The sequence below is a fragment of the Hyperolius riggenbachi genome, chromosome 12, assembly GCF_040937935.1.
Source record: "Hyperolius riggenbachi isolate aHypRig1 chromosome 12, aHypRig1.pri, whole genome shotgun sequence".
In the NCBI taxonomy this organism is placed as follows: Eukaryota; Metazoa; Chordata; class Amphibia; order Anura; family Hyperoliidae; genus Hyperolius; species Hyperolius riggenbachi.
In genome coordinates this window covers 13,134,892-13,153,786 of record NC_090657.1, presented here as the reverse complement: position 1 = coordinate 13,153,786, position 18,895 = coordinate 13,134,892, and the positions used below count along the sequence as shown (strand labels likewise).

General features: G+C 44.8%; 1 protein-coding gene across 1 annotated transcript in view; it reads right to left on the bottom strand.

Annotated features, from left to right (window-relative positions):
* The window catches only part of SLC25A39 (solute carrier family 25 member 39), a 53,512-nt gene extending 39,209 nt beyond the window's left edge, over positions 1–14,303 (bottom strand). The window contains exon 1 of the mRNA XM_068262081.1: positions 14,172–14,303. The gene's annotated coding sequence lies outside the window, so the exon portion shown is untranslated. The remainder of the gene's footprint in view (positions 1–14,171) is intronic.
* Between the last annotated feature and the right edge of the window lie 4,592 nt (positions 14,304–18,895).

The window sequence follows — 18,895 nt, the reverse complement described above, 5'->3', positions numbered from 1 at the left end:
TGTCTCAGGTTTACTTTGTTACACAGTAGTACTATACTCTACATATGCACTCCCCACAGAGCTGCAGGGAATCCACTGAGAATGTTGTGCACATTGAACACAGAGGTGTTGTCTGTTTACAATCTCCTCATTCCCCTGCAGAGTACCTGCACATCATTCTTACATGTACCCACACTTACATTGCCTAGGGCCTGATAGATGTTCTTTGTTCCGGTTTGTACCTTTTACAAGTACTCTTACCAAGGACTAGTTTTAGTCTAAAGGGAATAAATATAGTAGTCTACATATCCTTCTCACTTCAGTTGTTTTGTAAAATTCCTAAGCGTTGGCAGTTAAGAGACGAATTTCATGTTACATACTTTTAATCAACAAAATTGTAATATGCAAATTAGAGGAGTCGGAGTCGTGGAGTCGGAGTCGGTGGAATCCTAAACTGAGGAGTCGGAGTCGGAGGATTTTTGGACCGACTCCACAGCCCTGCTGCTCAAGCAGCACAGCTTAGTGTGGCAGCACAAGTAACATTTTCAAAGTAAGCACACTATTGCTGTAGCATGCACTACTAACTTACTCGCTTCCCCCAAAACTAACAGCTGCTCCAATTGTCCCACTCTGTACCCTGTCAGGTCCAGTGACTTTGTAGGACGAGATCCCTGCACTTTGATTGGCCCAATGATCAATTGACAGGCAGCCTATTGGGCCAAAGTGCGGGGATCTCCCCCTACAAAGTGAATCAAGTCCCAAGTCAGCTAGCTAATTGTACAAGCTGTTAGTCGGTATTTCTCCTGTCTGGCTCTCGGGGAAAATGCTGATGTTGCTGAAACCCAAGAGAAGGTGAAGACGTGTCTGACACTTCCGTTGCCCGGAGGATCAACTGTATACGCATCATCATAGCAACAGGGACGCGAGCCCTACTGTCCCAGTTTGAAACCTATTGTATGGCTCTCGGAACTACATTTTAAAATATGTGTCATTTTATGGCTCTCTCAGCCAAATAGGTTCCTGACCCCTGGACTACATGATTGGAAAGATGTGACAATAATAAACGAAATAAGGCTCACCTGAAAACAAATCACTTTAATCGAATGATTTATGTTATCATGGGGCAACTGCGTCCATGCCATTTCCTAATAGCTTTGTAGAATAAGCAATGTTTTGCTTTACTTGATGACATATTAGAAGCATGCAGGGATACACGGGACAACTGCTTTTCATTGAATCACTTTTTTCAGGGAATATAAAACACTTATTTCAGTAACCTGTTAAAGTGGACCTAAACTCAGAACTTCCCCTCTGCTTTAAAAGATGCGCAACAGCATAATAAACTTTAAGCTTTATTCACATGGGAATGTTGCGGTTTAATGTGACGTTTAAGTCGCAATGGGTCTGTGTTAAGAGGTAACGCGCTGCAAGCAGTGAGTTACCACAACTCAAGATATTTTTTAACGCGACTTTAACGTGGCACTGTGAACGGCCCATAGAATTAGCATTGCAGTGCGGGAAGCTGCGTTGTAAGACTTTATAACGTGCGACCATAACTTCCCACTGTGAATGCGACCTTAAAGAAAAACCATTTCTTTGTTACAGCTGATACAAATCCTGCAATAAATCTGCAGTGTGTCTACTTCCTGCTTTCATGGAAGCAGTCAGCAGACATACAGTTAACATCCTGTGTTTACAATTTAGCCGTTGTGCTGAGGAGTGACAAGTTTCCTGAGCTGACACAGCTGAGAGATCAAATTACACTTGTGTTTATTGACAGATGAGGGGGGATTAGACAGGCTAAACTCTCTAAATACATACAGGGTGCATTTCTCTCTGTTTTCCTTCTGTCCTGTGCAAGAGTTCAGGTCCACTTTAGGCTGTGTACACATACTAGGCTAAACATGGCTGGGGCAGTCGCTTGCATCCGACTTAATCAGGAATCTAGTGTGTGTAGTATGCCAGATCTTTTAAAGGGACTCCGAGCACCTCTCATGGGCATGCCTTTAAGACTCCGACCAGTACTGCAAAGTACATAAAGATGCATACCTCTCTGTAGCTTGTGCTCTCCTCTTTCATTTGATGCCTGAATCGCCGTTCTACACCAAATAGTTTTTGTTTCATTTCAATTTAAAAAAATCGCTGCTGCCATCTTGGCTATGCTATAACTTCCGGGTCACCCCTGTCTTCTCTGTTAGAGAAGTGCATCACTGAATGAAGCAGGAAGAGGAAGTGACACGCATGGCCATTGCAAGAGGCTCCTCCAGAGGGGTCATCGCACGACTTTGTTGGAAGACGTCTGGCTTAAAGGCATGCCCATGAGAGGTGCTCGAAGTCCCTTTAATGACAGTGACTCTAGAGTATATTATCACCCTCCTTATCCTGCCCAGGGGAAGCAACTCCATGGTACACCACGGCGGCATCCCTACTGTATGGACACAAACGCATCGCTTGACTACAGCCTCCCTGTGTGACGCTCATACACCACAATGTCCCCCCTCCCAGGATAGAGCACAATCCTGACAAGTGACACAAGTCATAAGGGCACCTGCTTTGCTGACACCTGCACACATACACCAAGTGCTGCAGTGCGGTGGTGTGACATGCTGCATCTGCTCCCTGCAATCCCCCCCATGCTGGATCACTAGACAACCGTCATGGGCAATCAGCACTGTCCAGTGCCTTCTGCTCGTCTTCCTCCATCCTTACAGAAAAATGTTTCTCAAATGTAGCTGAGCAGTATATCTATTCAGCAACTGCTCCTAAAACGATCACCTAAAATGATCACTAATGTTTGTTTGGGGAAACGGAAACAAAGCATCTGTACGTTTTTTTTCCTTGACAAATAGAAAATGCACTGTTTGCGGCTTTTTTTTGCGTTCCTGTCCTATTCAGCACAGTGACTTTGCAAGTAACACCAAAATTTCCAACTCCCCCCATTCTTTGTGTGCACTGTGTGCTCAGCCTTTTGTAACAGAAACTGGTCCTTAGGGATACTTGAATTGGTATACTTTTCTTGTAAGACTAATCAATATCACAAGAGACAAAGTTAAAGAGGAACTGTCGCAAAAATCTTAAAAAGTAAAACACAAATAAGAAGTACGTTTCTTCCAGAGTAAAATGAGCCATAAATTGCTTTTCTCCTATGTTGCTGTCACTTACAGTAGGTAGTAGAAATCTGACATTACCGACAGGTTTTGGGTTAGTCCATCTCTTCATGGGGGATTCGCAGCATGGCCTTTATTCTTTATAAAGACATTCCCTGTAAATGATTAATACAAAGATGCTGGCCAGCCTCCCTGGACACTATTTTGAAAAATAGAAAAATGTGCCGTCACTCCACAGGCTGTAATATATAACACTTTATTGTTCCAAAAAAGACACACATGGGGGTAGCAATAAAACCAAGTTGGATGAAGAGTGGTGAGTCCCGCATACGCGGGTGAAGATTACACACTACCCAATGTTGTTTCTTGGTAATCAACCTGTCCCCAGCTGACAGCTATGACGCCCACGGACTGCCCACGATCCCGCTCAGGATGATACACACACCCCCCCCCCCACAGCAGTTTAGACACCAGTTAGAGGTACCGGTACCGCTGTATGGGTGGTGGATTGAGTGTGAGGAACGTGGAATGTCTGTAGCAGGAGCGCTCCAGTGTTTTTAATTGGTTTTATTGCTACCCCCATGTGTGTCTTTTTTGGAACAATAAAGTGTTATATATTACAGCCTGTGGAGTGACGGCACATTTTTCTATTTTTCTGCTATCCCAGTTCACTGTTGCTGTCAATCCTGCTTAGCAGTATACAGGCTACACTACGCGGTTGAGTAAGCGCAGGCTCTTAGTTTGTTTGTATCAATCCTTATCTGCACCTCCCCGTTTCCCACATACGCTTTATTGAGTTTGAAGAGGACTGGTTTTCCTCATGGCCTACGCTCTGTCTGACGAAATAGATCTAGATATTCAATCCACTTTCAGTACTGGATCCACACCTGTTGTCACGGGAGAGGTACCAGGTACTGAAAAAGATATTAAGAAATTATGCAGGCAGCACAGAAAACTCACTCTACGTCATCTTAGAAGACGTTGGAATGTGTACACCTTGCGTTCCTACCGGGATGCCAAAGTTTTGCCTTGGGGGGTACGGGAAAAGATCATTCCTGCAGATCACCTACGTAACTCCAGATTCCTCCCCAAATGGAAGGTAGAGTGCCTTGAGCGAGGGTTCAGGGTACTTGACCTCATAATCGAGGAGGAAGAATTCCAGTTGGAAGAAATTAAAAATCAGGTAGACATCAGCATCCGCTCATTGGATCCATATAACAATCAACCCTTGTTCATTAAGCTCAATGATCTGCTGAAAAAAGAGGTGGAAAGAAATCAAAAGAAAATTAAAGCTTCAAAGCAATCTAAATTTATTAAGGATCTAGAGGAATGGAAGGGTGGGGAATTTTTTGACTATTTGCCGGGTGGTAAGAGGTCCCGGGTGGGCAGTAAACCTTCACCTCCTTCGGGGGATGATAATAGCAGCACGGGCTCTTGCTCCCCTGTGTCATCGGCCTCTGGAAAATCGATCACTTTTTTAGAGGAAAGCGACGACGGAGACGTCGTCGAAACAATCAGAAAAAAAGGGAGAGGAAAAGGGAAAAAGAGGAGGCAAGGAAAAGAGCAGAAATTGAAACCTATTTTAAGGATTCAACCACCCAGAAAAGGGAAAAATCAATAGTTAATACTATGTGTGTACCCAAAATTATGGGTGATAATTGTGGTGCTCTTTTACCGGCCCCTTCTGAACCCACTTCCTCAGTACCCCAGGTGGACGAACCGCCATGCAATGTCATAAACCTCACGGACTTTCCCTTGGGTCCGGACCACATTTCCCTCCTGGGTAAGGGGTTGTCTTTCTCCCCAGTCTATGGGGGGGATGAATTTGAAACTCAAAAAGATCTACAATTATTTGCCCGGAAAGTTATGTTAAAACTTAAATATGGCCAAAGGGAACCATCTGATATACAGAGGCAAAATGATCTGTCCCAGGGGGACAAGGGTGTGTCTTGGAGTTCCCAACTCACGGTCCAAGACCGTAAGTGTTTGATAGATTTGGAAGCACTAAAAGATGAGACATATCATACTAAGGAAGAGAGGCTGGTTTCTGATGATTTTGGGGAAATTTCTCACACGTCCCTTAAGAGGAAGTCCAATTATATGCCCACATTTGGCAGTAACAAGGCCTTGGGAGTTTTCCTGAAATTAGTCTCAGAGGACTTTAAAACAATAAATTGGAACCAAAGAGGTCGTGACAACCTCACCCCGGGTGAAAGAAGGGCATTAATTGAATTAAGGGAAATGCAGGACATTGTTATCCGCCCTAGTGACAAGGGGGGAAATGTGGTCCTTTGGACCAAGGATGCATACTTTGCGGAAGCTGATAGACAGTTATCTGATAGTAATACCTACACCAAACTCAGATCCAATCCCTTTGAGAGGATTGTCTTTGGTGTTAACCAGCTGGTGGATGATGCAGGGGAAATGGGAATTCTGAGTCCAACCGAGAGGGAATACCTGCATGTCACCACCTACACTGTTCCCCTACTTTACCTTGTCCCTAAGGTTCACAAGAACCTTAACAAGCCCCCGGGACGCCCCATCGTCAGTGCTATTGATGGCCCCACTGAACGATTGGGGAAATGGATTGATACAAAAATCCGTGATATCGTGTCCACGCTGCCATCATTTGTGTTAGACACTCGGGATGTTTTGAGGAATCTGGAGGGGGTTAGGATTGAGGCGGGCGACATTCTCGTGGGGATAGACGTGGAGAGTCTCTACACGTCGATTCCCCACGAGATGGGCTTAACAGCATTGGAATTTTTTCTCGGTGACGCCCATCCTGACCTGATCACCCATAATGATTTTATATGCCGGGCAATGAGGTTCATTCTGGAGCACAACTGTTTTCTTTTTGGCAACTCCCATTATAGGCAGGTGCGCGGCACGTCGATGGGCGCGGCGTGCGCACCTGCCTATGCCTGTTTACACCTAGGCCTATGGGAGCGCCGAGATGTGTACAGTACGGAGATGTTTGAGAAATATGTCAGAGTTTGGCTTAGATACATGGATGATGTGCTGGTGGTGTGGAGTGGAGGTGAGGAGAGGTTGGGGATGTTCATTGATCTACTCAATAAAAATGAGAGGAACATCAACCTCACCCACACGAGCAGCTCTCTGGGTATTTCTTTCCTGGATCTTTGGATCTGGATGGAGGGAGAAAGCCTGGCCACCAGGACCTTCCGCAAACCCACGGCGGGTAATGCCCTGCTCCATGCCACCAGCCATCACCCGCGTAGCCTTAAGAACGGCATACCAACGGGCCAATTTTTGCGGATCCGCCGAAATTGTACACGGGACGAGGATTTTGGCACAGAAGCCAGGTCGTTATACGAGCGCTTCCGTGATAGAGGGTACAAACATGACACTTTGTGCTCCAGCATGGACAGGGCCATACAAACCCCTCGGCAGGATCTTTTGGGAGATAGGATTGGTGGCAAGAGGGACACTTGTATGGCCACTAGATTCATCAGCCCCTTCAATGCACATTGGCATAAAATCCGGGAAATCCTGAGTAAACATTGGGGGGTATTACACACTGACCCCGATGTGGCAAAAATCGTGGGAGAAAGACCCCTCATGGTGGCCCGCAGGGCGCCAAACCTGCGGGACACATTGGTACACTCTCAAGTGTTGGCGAAAACCCCTGCGACTTGGTTAAGTGGGCGTGCCCCCAATGGGATGTATAAATGTGGTGGATGTTCTGTATGTGCATACGTGGATGTAGTGAAAACTTTCTTTAACTCCACAGGAGATAGGAAATGGGAAATTAGGAGTTTCATTAATTGTAGGTCTGAATGGGTCATCTACCAGCTCACCTGTCCCTGTAGGAAGATTTATGTGGGCATGACTACAAAGGCGTTGAAGAAAAGAATTGGCCAGCATTTAAGTGACATTAGATGCGGGATACAGGATAATGGGGAATTTAGGAGTACAGTGGCGGAGCATTTTGGAGCGGCACATGGGAGTGACCCAACTGGTCTTAGATTCAGGGGCATTTACAGACTGCCCAATAAAGGAAGAGGTGGTGATAGAGAAAAAATCCTCCTACAAAAAGAAAGCCGTTGGATTTATATGCTAAACGCCTTAGAACCTGCCGGTTTGAACAATGAATTGGACTTTGGTCCTTTCCTTTAAAAAGACTCTCCTCCCCATCCCTTTCCTGGGGTTACAGCGCCTTTCTAGGACTTTGGATGGAACTTAGCCCATATATTCACCTACTTTACTCTTAATGTTAGTTATGGGACAGTATATTATTCACTTGTTCAGGTTGGAAGCATGTCCCTAGGGGCCTGCATGTTTGCTCAGTCTGCAAGTATGCCCCCATGTTGACCATACCTGTGTTGATGCCTTGATCTGCATATAATGGTGCGTACTGTGTTGTGCGTACAGAGTGTGAAGTGGAAGTCTGGACTTTGCAGACGGAAGAGGAAGTGATAGGCTGTTTGTGACAGAAACCAGCTTGACGCGCAGTCTTAAGGGGGAGTGCTCTTCCTCTCAACAGCTACACCCAGTTGAAGTTCGCAGAGGGCGGACGCAACGCGTAGGTGGGCGGGGTTACAACCCGCAGCTGCTCTGGAGCGTTCAGGAGCGTCTCTCAGCAGGGACTTTTTGTTGGAGGTGCTGGCCCGATTGGGAATCTTGTGGCCGGGAGCCTCTCCCTTCGGGATTGAGGACCGGTGAAGTCAAGTCAGCCCCAGCTGTGCGCACAGCAGCCACCGCAAGACACAAGTTGGATGAAGAGTGGTGAGTCCCGCATACGCGGGTGAAGATTACACACTACCCAATGTTGTTTCTTGGTAATCAACCTGTCCCCAGCTGACAGCTATGACGCCCACGGACTGCCCACGATCCCGCTCAGGATGATACACACACCCCCCCCCCCACAGCAGTTTAGACACCAGTTAGAGGTACCGGTACCGCTGTATGGGTGGTGGATTGAGTGTGAGGAACGTGGAATGTCTGTAGCAGGAGCGCTCCAGTGTTTTTAATTGGTTTTATTGCTACCCCCATGTGTGTCTTTTTTGGAACAATAAAGTGTTATATATTACAGCCTGTGGAGTGACGGCACATTTTTCTATTTTTCTGCTATCCCAGTTCACTGTTGCTGTCAATCCTGCTTAGCAGTATACAGGCTACACTACGCGGTTGAGTAAGCGCAGGCTCTTAGTTTGTTTGGACACTATTTTGACAGTTGGACGGAGCAATTGCCATTCACTAAGTGCTTTTAGAAATAAAGAAAACCCTGAGAACCCCCCTATGAGAAGATGGGCTAGTCCGAAACCTGTCGGTAATGTCAGATTTCTACTACTTACTGTAAGTGACAGCAACATAGGAGAAAAGTAATGTATGGCTCATTTTACTCAGGAAGAAACCTACTTCTTATTTGTATATGTTTACATTTATTTTAAATTTTAAGATTTTCGCGACAGAGGTCCTTTAAGCACACCTGTTTGATGTTTTGAAAGGAGCAATACCAGTTGACTGGCATCCTGCTGATCTTTTTGGCTGCAGTAGTGTCTGGATCACACCTGAAACAAGCACGTGGCTAATATAGCCAGTATTCAGTCAGAAACACCTGATCTGCTGCATGCTTGTTTAGGGTCTATGCCTTAAAATATCAGAGATAGAGAGCCAGCAGTATAGCCAGGCAACTTGCATTGTTTAAAAGGAAATAAACACGTCAGCCACCACATCACTCACTTCACTGTCAATCGAGGAGGGCTGTTCTTTTATAAAGTGCGGGCAGGAATAGTATGCAATCAGTGTTTGCCTAGCTTTGTACTACATTCAAGCGGAATATAACCCTGCATTTCAACTTTGCTCTAAAACATTACTTACAGCATATTATATGCAAAAAGCATTTTTTTTTTACTAGACCAGCATTGGAAGGGTTAAACACAGAGGTTTAAAGTTCAGTGGAGAGATATGCAGAAGTTCAGATAGATACATTTAACTAAATAGAATGTAACAAGTGATAAATGTTACACACTCTTTGGCTGTCCTCCAGCTCCTTCTCAGTCAGAGAGATGAGTCACATTCAACACTTAGATACATTTATGTAAACAAAATGTATCTATGTCAGCTTCCGATGAGTCTGCAGAAATCTCCAGGGACTTTAAAGCCCTGTGTAACCCTTCCAATGCTGGTCTAGTAAAAAAAAATAAAAAATGCTGGTTGCGTATAATATACTGTAAATAATGTTTTAGAGCAAAGTTGAAATGCAGGGTTATATTCCGCTTTAAGTGGTACAAAAGTAATAGTTACCTTCTGATCAGAATTTGATGTTGCATTGTTATCTCATCGATATCAAGTGGTACAGAATGATAGATCTGATATTCCCAAACAAGGAGATATCAATTGCTCACTCAATCAGGCATATGTCATGCTAGGTACACACGGTGCATTCTTTCGGGCGATTTTCCATCCGATCGAGTCTCCGCTCCTCTTATTTTTTCTTATCATTTTCCATTCACTTCTATTTGAAATCGACCAGAAAAACGTTCGGAAAAAATGTCGGACATGACAGAATTTATCTATCGACCCATCTATCTGCCGAAAAAAACGTATGTACCTAGCATTACAGATTGTGTGGCTGGCTTTAATGGAAAGCATCAACCAGCACAGGATTTTAGCAGCACTAAATGAAAGAATTCTGACGATATCAAAAACAAACACAGCCAGCAAAAAGAAAAAAAAAGAAAAAAAAAGAAAAACTTCACTTATGTCCCAAACTGTTCTCTACAGGAAGCTAAAACCACCAGAGTACAAACAGTACCATTATAAACAGAGTTCAAATGCAGCACAATCAGTCCGGATATTAAAAGCACCACGCCACACACAGGATGTCAGGCAGACAATCTGTCCCAGGACAGAACAAAATACTGTATTTATCATGTCCACACATTACACAGCACTGACATATTACAGGGATACTTTTTCTTTTAATTAATATTTCATGATTATTTTAAAAGGTTTTTTTAAAGGATTTTTAAAGCGGTATTGTCACCATAAAAATCGAATTCCAACAGCAACTGAGTGTATTAAGTGATAAAGATGCTAATCCTGCATTCAAAACTTTTTCTGCTGTTATGATTTGGAGTTATCACATACTTAAAGAGAACCTGTACTGACTAAAATTATTTAAAATAAACACATGAGGTAACTTCAAATGAACATTACATAGTTACCTTGCCATCAGTTCCTCTCACAAGCTCACCATTTTCTTCTGACAATAATCCCTTCCAGTTCTGACAAGATTTTGTCAGAACTGAAATATATCAGTTGCTGTCAGTTATATATCAGTTGCTGTCAGTTACAGCTGAGAGGAGAACTAATGTGTCCATGTTTCCCTATGGCTCAAGTGGGCGATGTTAGTTTAACAGTGTGCTGACCAGGAAGCTGTTATAGGGTAACGGCCATTTTCAAAATGGAGGACGGAGAATTCCATTGATCACAGTGGACAAACAGGACGCAGGAGAGGAAAAAGAGATTGAGGTGTAGACTACACGGGAGGTAAGTATGACTTGTGTATGTTTATTTTGTCTTTTAATGTTCAGTTCAGTTCAGTTAATGTTCAGTTCAGTTGCATGCTGGTGGTTCTTTTTATCTATAATATATTCCTCCTCTTCCCTTTATTTCCCTGCCTAGCTGCCTATCTGAAACATGATCCCCTACTCACTTGTGTTTACAAGCAAGGCTAAGGTGACTCAGCGATTGGAGGAGAAAAGAAAAAAAGTAAAGGGCAGAAATGACATCAGGATTTAGCCTAACCGTGGGCAAAAGACATGGCCCCCACCAGGAACAGAATTCTCGTAATTTACTATATAACATTCACTGAAATCAAAACGTGGACAGTACAATACATGTGTTATGTAAGTAGATCAAGTATTTATCTACTTATATTTGTGGGTTTTTTTCCCTGGCATAGTATGGCTGATCCTACCGCTTTAAAAGCAAACTAAAATACAGAGTATAGTTAACAAGACCACAAAATGACAGCATGGTGGGCAAAGCCAAAGTGCAGACACTACTAGATTGTCCTCTGAAGGGATCTGTAACCATTTTCAGCCTGGAAAGAGGTGGACTAAAGGTGGCCGTACACTGGACGATATTGGCCAGCAGATCATTATCTGATCAGAGAGAGGATCCATCACTGACTCCACACACTGCACACAGATTTTCAATCCATTTCAGCATAAAATCTGTGTCCCTGCCAAGTACCAAACCCTCCCCCGTCCAACGCGCCCATGTAGTCCTGGTCTCTGCTTCTCAGTCTTCTTCACTTCTGTGTCCCTGAGCTTATGTGGGATGTAATGCCGGGGACAGACACTAGGGGCACTGTGACCACTAGAGGCTTCTGGTGTCTAACACTGTGAATCTGGCACAGGAGACTTGGGTGCAGCCGGCGCCACCATAGGCAGTAATAGGAATTACAGCTATAGCAGGCACAGTGAGTAACTTCAGCGCTGTCAGAAGACTGAGCTGAAGTTACTTTTGAAAAACACAATAATTCGCCCTCCAGCAATAGCTGGAAGCCGAATTACATCATTCCCCACCATCCATGGCGGCCTGGAGGGGGAATAGTATTTAACGTGGCCGGAACTTGTGCAGCAGCAGGATCAGCATTATTCCGGCTGTATCCTGCGCCCAAGTCTACCGGCGCCGATTCCTCTCATACGTTCTAGTGTCTATCCCCTGCATTATGTCACACAGGCCCCCCCAGAGACACGGCAGTGAAGAAGACACCAAGGAGAAGTAGTCACCAGCTGTGCGGCAGAGTATTGACCAGGGCTGTGGAGCCGGTACAAAAATGTTCCAACTCCAACTCCTCAGTTTCTGAAACCACGACTCCGACTCCAACTCCGGGTACCCAAAATTGCTCAGACTCCGACTCCTCGACTCCGACTCCTTAGTCTAATACTTAACAGGGCTGTGGATTTTGTACAAAAATCATGCGACTCCGACTCCTCAGTGTCTGAAACCACGAGTCCGACTCCGGGTGCCCAAAATTGCCCCGACAGACTCCTCAGCCCTGCTATTGACAGTACCTTTGTCAGTCACTGAATCGAACACTGCTAGTGGCACGCTACGAATCCGCCACTGACCGACCGAAATTTTCCTCCTGGACCGACTGACCCACTCAAGGGATTTTGGATGGAAATTAATTGCTTGATCAGGCCAAATGCTGCATGGATTTCTCACCGATTCGATCAGAGTAATTGAATTGGCCATGTATAGAAGATATAAATTTATGAGGGCATTGCCTGCTTAACAGAAGGCACCCTGCGGGGGTTCCTACAAGAGTGGCCAGGCGCATAGGGTGCATCAAACGAGATTACAGAAAATATAACTACAACATTGTTGGGGGACGCCCATTCTAACATTAGATTTTTCTTGAGATAATCATGGATGAAAAAAAAAATAAAAAAATCTCTCTCTCAAAAATCAGAGCTGCAAGTCCTGGCCAGGGCACTATCTGCATGCAATTTGTATGTTCTCCCTGTATTCCCACGGGCTTTCTCCAGGCACTCCCCCCTTTCCGAAAACACACACTTCCCATAAATTGGCCCAGAGTGGCTGAATATTATACAGAAAGTAAAGTCCCCTTCTAGCAGGCGTCAAGGGACCTGCCCAAGCAGTTTACTATATCAGAATTTGTGATATCTTAGAATCTAGTTTACGCCAAGTAAACTCTGATGTAGTATACTTCAGTCCACAGGTCCAAACAACCGCGTCTGCATAAATATACAATGTATGGCCAATTCTGATATAGTAAACTACTTTTCCTGGTAACTTGGTGTTTACTATAAACTGTACACTGTATACAGTAGAATCCCGTCCTAATAAACTCTGATACAGTAGACCTCTGGATATAGTAAACCAAGCGCCCACATAACTATACAATGTATGACGAATTCTGATATAATAAACTACTTGGCCAGATGATCTGGAGTTTACTATAAAAGGATTGTACTGTATTACAGGCATAGTCTATAGCCAGAGGTTTACTATATCAGAGGTTTACTATAACAGGATCCTATTCTCTATTGTGACAGCTGCTGAGTAACAGTGATATGAATTGTTCCATGATTTCTTAAAGCAAGGAGTCGAAAAAAGTGTGCGCACGTATGCGAGCGCAAGTGATGTATACAGTACAATCAATACGTAAACTCCAAGGGAGCAGGAAAAGTAGTAAACTTTAAGGGCCCTTGTCCACTAGCGCGATTGCGTTTGCTGAATCGCAAAAGCGCAAATCACTAGCGATTTTAAAATCGTTAGGGTTTGCTACATAACATAGGAATCGCGGTAGGTTATTTCCACTACTGCGATTGCAGTGCATAACAAAATTGCAAACGCTATCGCCGGGAAAAAAAAAAGGATTTTGCTGAATCACAATCGCTACCGTTTAGCGCTAACGCTAGCGATTGCAAGTGGAAAAGAGCCCTAACAGAGGTTTCCTATATCAGAATGGGACGTACATTGTATATTTATACAGATACATTCGCAGAGACCTGAGGACTACTATAGCCAGAGGTTTACTATATCAGAGTTTACTATAACAAGATTCTACTGTATATTTATATACGCCCCTCGTGGAGGCTCACATGATGTACAGTTGTTCGAGCCAGTCGGGTTTGTAAAATAATGCTAAAACGTGTCCGTGCAATACAAACAAAGTAACAATATTTAATAAAATGTTCCAGTGCTAAATTAAATAGCAATAATCAGAATACATGTTTGTTTCATTACAGAAAAAATAAGGCGTCAAACATTCTAATGTTGAATAAGTAAATAATAATAAATAAAAATATTCCAGTAAGAAATATATATATATATATATATATATATATATATATATATATATATATATATATATTCAGTATATATAATATATGGCTACACATGATATATAGTAGCCTGGTAGTGCAGTAATGTGTGATGTAAGAGAAGCAATGAGAGATGGTCACCCATATGGAGTAGATGTCCCCTGGCAGGCAGCCCAGCACCTCTGCAGTGACAGCAGCACATAGTCCCCCCCATAGACCGGCTACTCCCCTCCCCCCACAGCAGGCATCTCACCCTCGCTCCGCGGGCCGCCGGGGAAGCAGCAGCTGCAGCATCGGGGCTCCCGGGGGCCGCATCTCCGATCTCTGCCGCTCGCCGGGCAAATCCGGTCCGCGATCACAACAACCTGTCAATCACCACCAAGCCACGCCCCTCTCCCTTTACCAGCCTACTCCCAGCATGCACCGGGGCGCAGCCAGCAGGAAGAGCAGCCACGTGCTCACCTCTCACCTAGTTATTGGGCCAGCAGCAGTATATAGTGTCAGTGCTGCTGCTGGGGGGGGGGGACTGCAGCCAAACTGACATCTGCAGCATTGTACACTTCTGTAGCCCCATATGTGTGTGTGTGTGTGTGTGTGTGACATCTCCATATACCAGTGACAGCCTGCATGTGGCCACACACCATACAGTTTTTTAAATATCTGTTCAATTTAAGAATTGCAATCAATTTTTCTGACTGTAACATTTCAAAACTCTGACCAATGTACCACACACCTATGTTCAATTTTTTCCCCAATTATGATAAAACTGATTGGAAGCTCAGAGAAAATTGCTAGAGTGTGTATATGAATAAATTGGCAATGTAACACACACCATACAATCTTTAGTAGAAATTGAAGAGAAATATCTGGCACTCCGGATCGATTTAAATTAAAAAAAAAATGGGAAATCCGATCGGATTTTTCAGTCGAATGAAAAAACAGCTTTCGATTATTTCGAGAGATACGATCGTTTTTATCGAATTACTGTAAAATCGGATCATTTTATTCTGTCGTGTGTGGCCACCTTTACACAGATATTATATACGGCTTGACAGAGTAACCAAGCAGCTCGGGGTGACCCAAACCACTAGGAATGTATAGGGGGGTAAAAGGGACCAACAAGCCCTCCTACTAATAAGCAATGCTTGGTGGAATGTGCCTTCTTAAAACAGAAGGAAATTGGCATATACATATCTTGGAAATGGACCAATTAAATATTGTCAGATCAAAGCTGCATGTAAATAGATTGCATTGACCATCTTCTTACCTCCCAACTTTTTGAGATGAGAAAGAGGGACACTTAAGCCACGCCCCTGCCACACCCCTGATCACGCCCCCTGCACACTCCTAGTCATGCCTACCATAAAGATTTCATAAGAAAAATATGTTGTGTTATAATTCAAACCGCACATGTTCCTTTCTATCCTGGTTCATTTACCTTCATAGTAACATTTTAAAATTAGTAATATAACAATTTAAAGGATGGGAATAAAGTTTAGAGTCAATCAAACACACATTTTTAGTAGAGAAATATATATATTTACATAGAAACAGGGACTGTCCCTCCGAAAGAGGGACAGTTGGGAGCTATGCATCTTTAGAGAGGAACTCCAGCGAAAATAATTGTAATAAAAATGATAACATGGGGCCCACTTGGTCCCCAACCCCATGCGGGTCATGTGATCGGGAGCTGGCGAATGGCAGCAGAGAGTGTTTGCTGTAAAGCAGCATTTGGAAGCAGGAAAAACGTACACACGCTCCTGCATGCGGTTTATGTGAGTGAACAGGGAGGGTTTTTTACTATTTGGCTGCACTTTCGGTTGGGGAGAGGGCAGTGGCGGCCTGCAGGAATTTTTTTTAGGGGGTGCTATGCAGGTGCTGGACCAATTTCCACGGGAGCTGACAAGCAAAAAATGGGTGTGGCTACAACCTGCGGCTCGCGAAGCGCGCCGCGGCGAAAAAATGGGCGTGGTCATGACCGGATGAGGGCGGGGCTAACTGTAATTTAACGTGAACCCAGGGTGAGAGTGATATGGTGGCTGCCATATTTATTTCCTTTTAAACAATTCTAGTTGCCTGGCAGCCCTGCTGATCTATTGGCTGTAGTAGTGAACTGAATTACACCAGAAACAAGCATGCAGCTAATCTTCTCAGTTCTGACAATATTGTCAGAAACCCCCGACCTGCTGCATGCTTGTTCAGGGTCTATGGTTGAAAGAATAGGAGGCAGAGGACCAACACGGCAGCCAGGCAACTGGTATTGCTTAAAAGGAGATAAATATGGCAGCCTCAATATTATTCTCACCTCGGGTTCCCTTGAAAAGTGCAACGCAAAGACAGTGGGCCCAAGTTTTGGTGACCCTTTCCCCAGAAAATTCACATAATTGTGCAGGTTTTCTCAAGAAAATACACGTAATGTGAGCAGATTTGAACAAAAAACATGTTCAATAACCCCAATATGCACAATCGTTATCAGATATGGCCCCAATATGCACAATCGGTAGCAGATATGACCCCAATATGCACAATCGGTAGCAGATATGGCCCCAATATGCACAATCGGTAGCAGATATGGCCCCAATATGCACAATCGGTAGCAGATATGGCCCCAATATGCACAATCGGTAGAAGATATGGCCCCAAAATGCACAATCGGTAGCAGATATGGCCCCAATATGCACAATCGGTAGCAGATATGACCCCAATATGCACAATCGGTAGCAGATATGACCCCAATATGCACAATCTGTAGCAGATATGACCCCAATATGCACAATCCGCAGCAGATATGACCCCAATATGCACAATCCGCAGCAGATATGACCCCAATATGCACAATCCGCAGCAGATATGACCCCAATATGCACAATCTGCAGCAGATATGACCCCAATATGCACAATCGGTAGCAGATATGACCCCAATATGCACAATCGGTAGCAGATATGACCCCAATATGCACAATCGGTAGCAGATATGACCCCAATATGCACAATCGGTAGCAGAAATGACCCCAAAATGCACAATCGGTAGCAGAAATGACCCCAATATGCACAATCGGTAGCAGAAATGACCCCAATATGCACAATCGGTAGCAGATATGACCCCAATATGCACAATCGGTCGCAGATATAACCCCAATATGCACAATCGGTAGCAGATAACCCCAATATGCACAATCGGTAGCAGATATAACCCCAATATGCACAATCCGTAGCAGCTATGACCCCAATATGCACAATCCGCAGCAGATATGACCCCAATATGCACAATCCGCAGCAGATATGACCCCAATATGCACAATCGGTAGCAGATATGACCCCAAAATGCACAATCGGTAGCAGAAATGACCCCAATATGCACAATCGGTAGCAGAAATGACCCCAATATGCACAATCCGTAGCAGATATGACCCCAAAATGCACAATCCTTCCTCAGCAGTTTTGACCACAATCAGCACCACCTGAAAAAGAAAAGAAAAACCCATTTACTCACCTACAGCAAGAAGACCTTCTTTTCCGACCTCCTGTCCTGACCTCCTTGTGGCGCGCAGCGCCCGCGCCCACGATCCTCTTCCTTCCCGACGTCACGACGAGACTTCCTGCTTGCATGCTGAGAGCAGGACTACGGGAAAATGGCCGCCCGAAGTCTGCAGAACAGGGCTTCGGGCGGCCATCTTACCGTAGCCCTGCCAGCTGCTCCGAAATCCGGGCGAACCCGAACAGTGGCAACACTAGTGCTAAACGATATGGAGGGATGCTGGCCGTTCATCTGATCTGCCCCTAATACCAATATGCTATTATGCATACATTTTAAAAGTGGTCAAGAAAATACTGAAGGGTCATTTCACAATAGAAGAAGAGACAACGGAGCGCTCCTTGGTGCATTAACTTTTTAATCTTGAAAAACACGCAACATAAATACACTTACAGTGTGTTGATGAAAAGTGCGCTTGTCAGGCCTGCGGGCGGTCCTCTCTCTTCTCCTGTGCCTGGCCGGGACAGCAAGAGCGGTGGTATCGGCGGGAGTGACACGCGGTGGGCGGAGCCTGGTGCGCTGGAGCCGTATGACGTCACTACGGCTCCAGCGCACCAGGCTCCGCCCACCGCGTGTCACTCCCGCCGATACCACCGCTCTTGCTGTCCCGGCCAGGCACAGGAGCAGAGAGAGGACCGCCCGCAGGCCTGACAAGCGCACTTTTCATCAACACACTGTAAGTGTATTTATGTTGCGTGTTTTTCAAGATTAAAAAGTGAATGCACCAAGGAGCGCTCCGTTTTCTCTTCTTCTGTTACCTAGGATTACTGGCGCCACCCAGCTAAAAGGAGCAGCATCCTTACACCTTCTTAGTACCAGTACAGCGCAGGTTACTTTCTACCTTTGAATTTTCATTTCACAATAGGTCTGTTATGTTTGGTCACAACAGTCAATATCATCACAATGTGATGCAATGATATTCCTATGGCGCTTTCACGCTGAGTGCAGTGCAGCTGGTTGCAATGGAGTTGCATTTATCGGGTAACACGCACATTCGCAGTGGCAGTGAAGCAGGGATGTTTCTAGCCTCTTTGTCACGCCAGGCAAGAAGTCCTGCTCCAACATCCCCCCCCCCCCGAAAAAACACCCACACACTTGAGAATATAGACCATGTGCCGCATTGGGCGGATAGATAATAATACAGGGAGTCCCTGAGATACAAACAACCTGCCGATCCTGTTGCATTTCATTGCACAACCCCTTCCTGCACTGCCCCAGCTTATTGTGTAAATGCAGATTATAGTGCAGCAGGAGCTGTGCTCTCACCTCCCTGCTGTAGTCCAGTGCTGTGCCTCTGGTACCATCCTGTCTGTCCCCATCCCCTTCCTGCACTGCCCCAGCTTAGTGTGTAAATGCAGATTATAGTGCAGCAGAAGCTGTGCTCTCATTCAGTGCTGTGCTTCCACCTGCCCACCACTTGCCTTAGTGCCCAGCATCGTCTA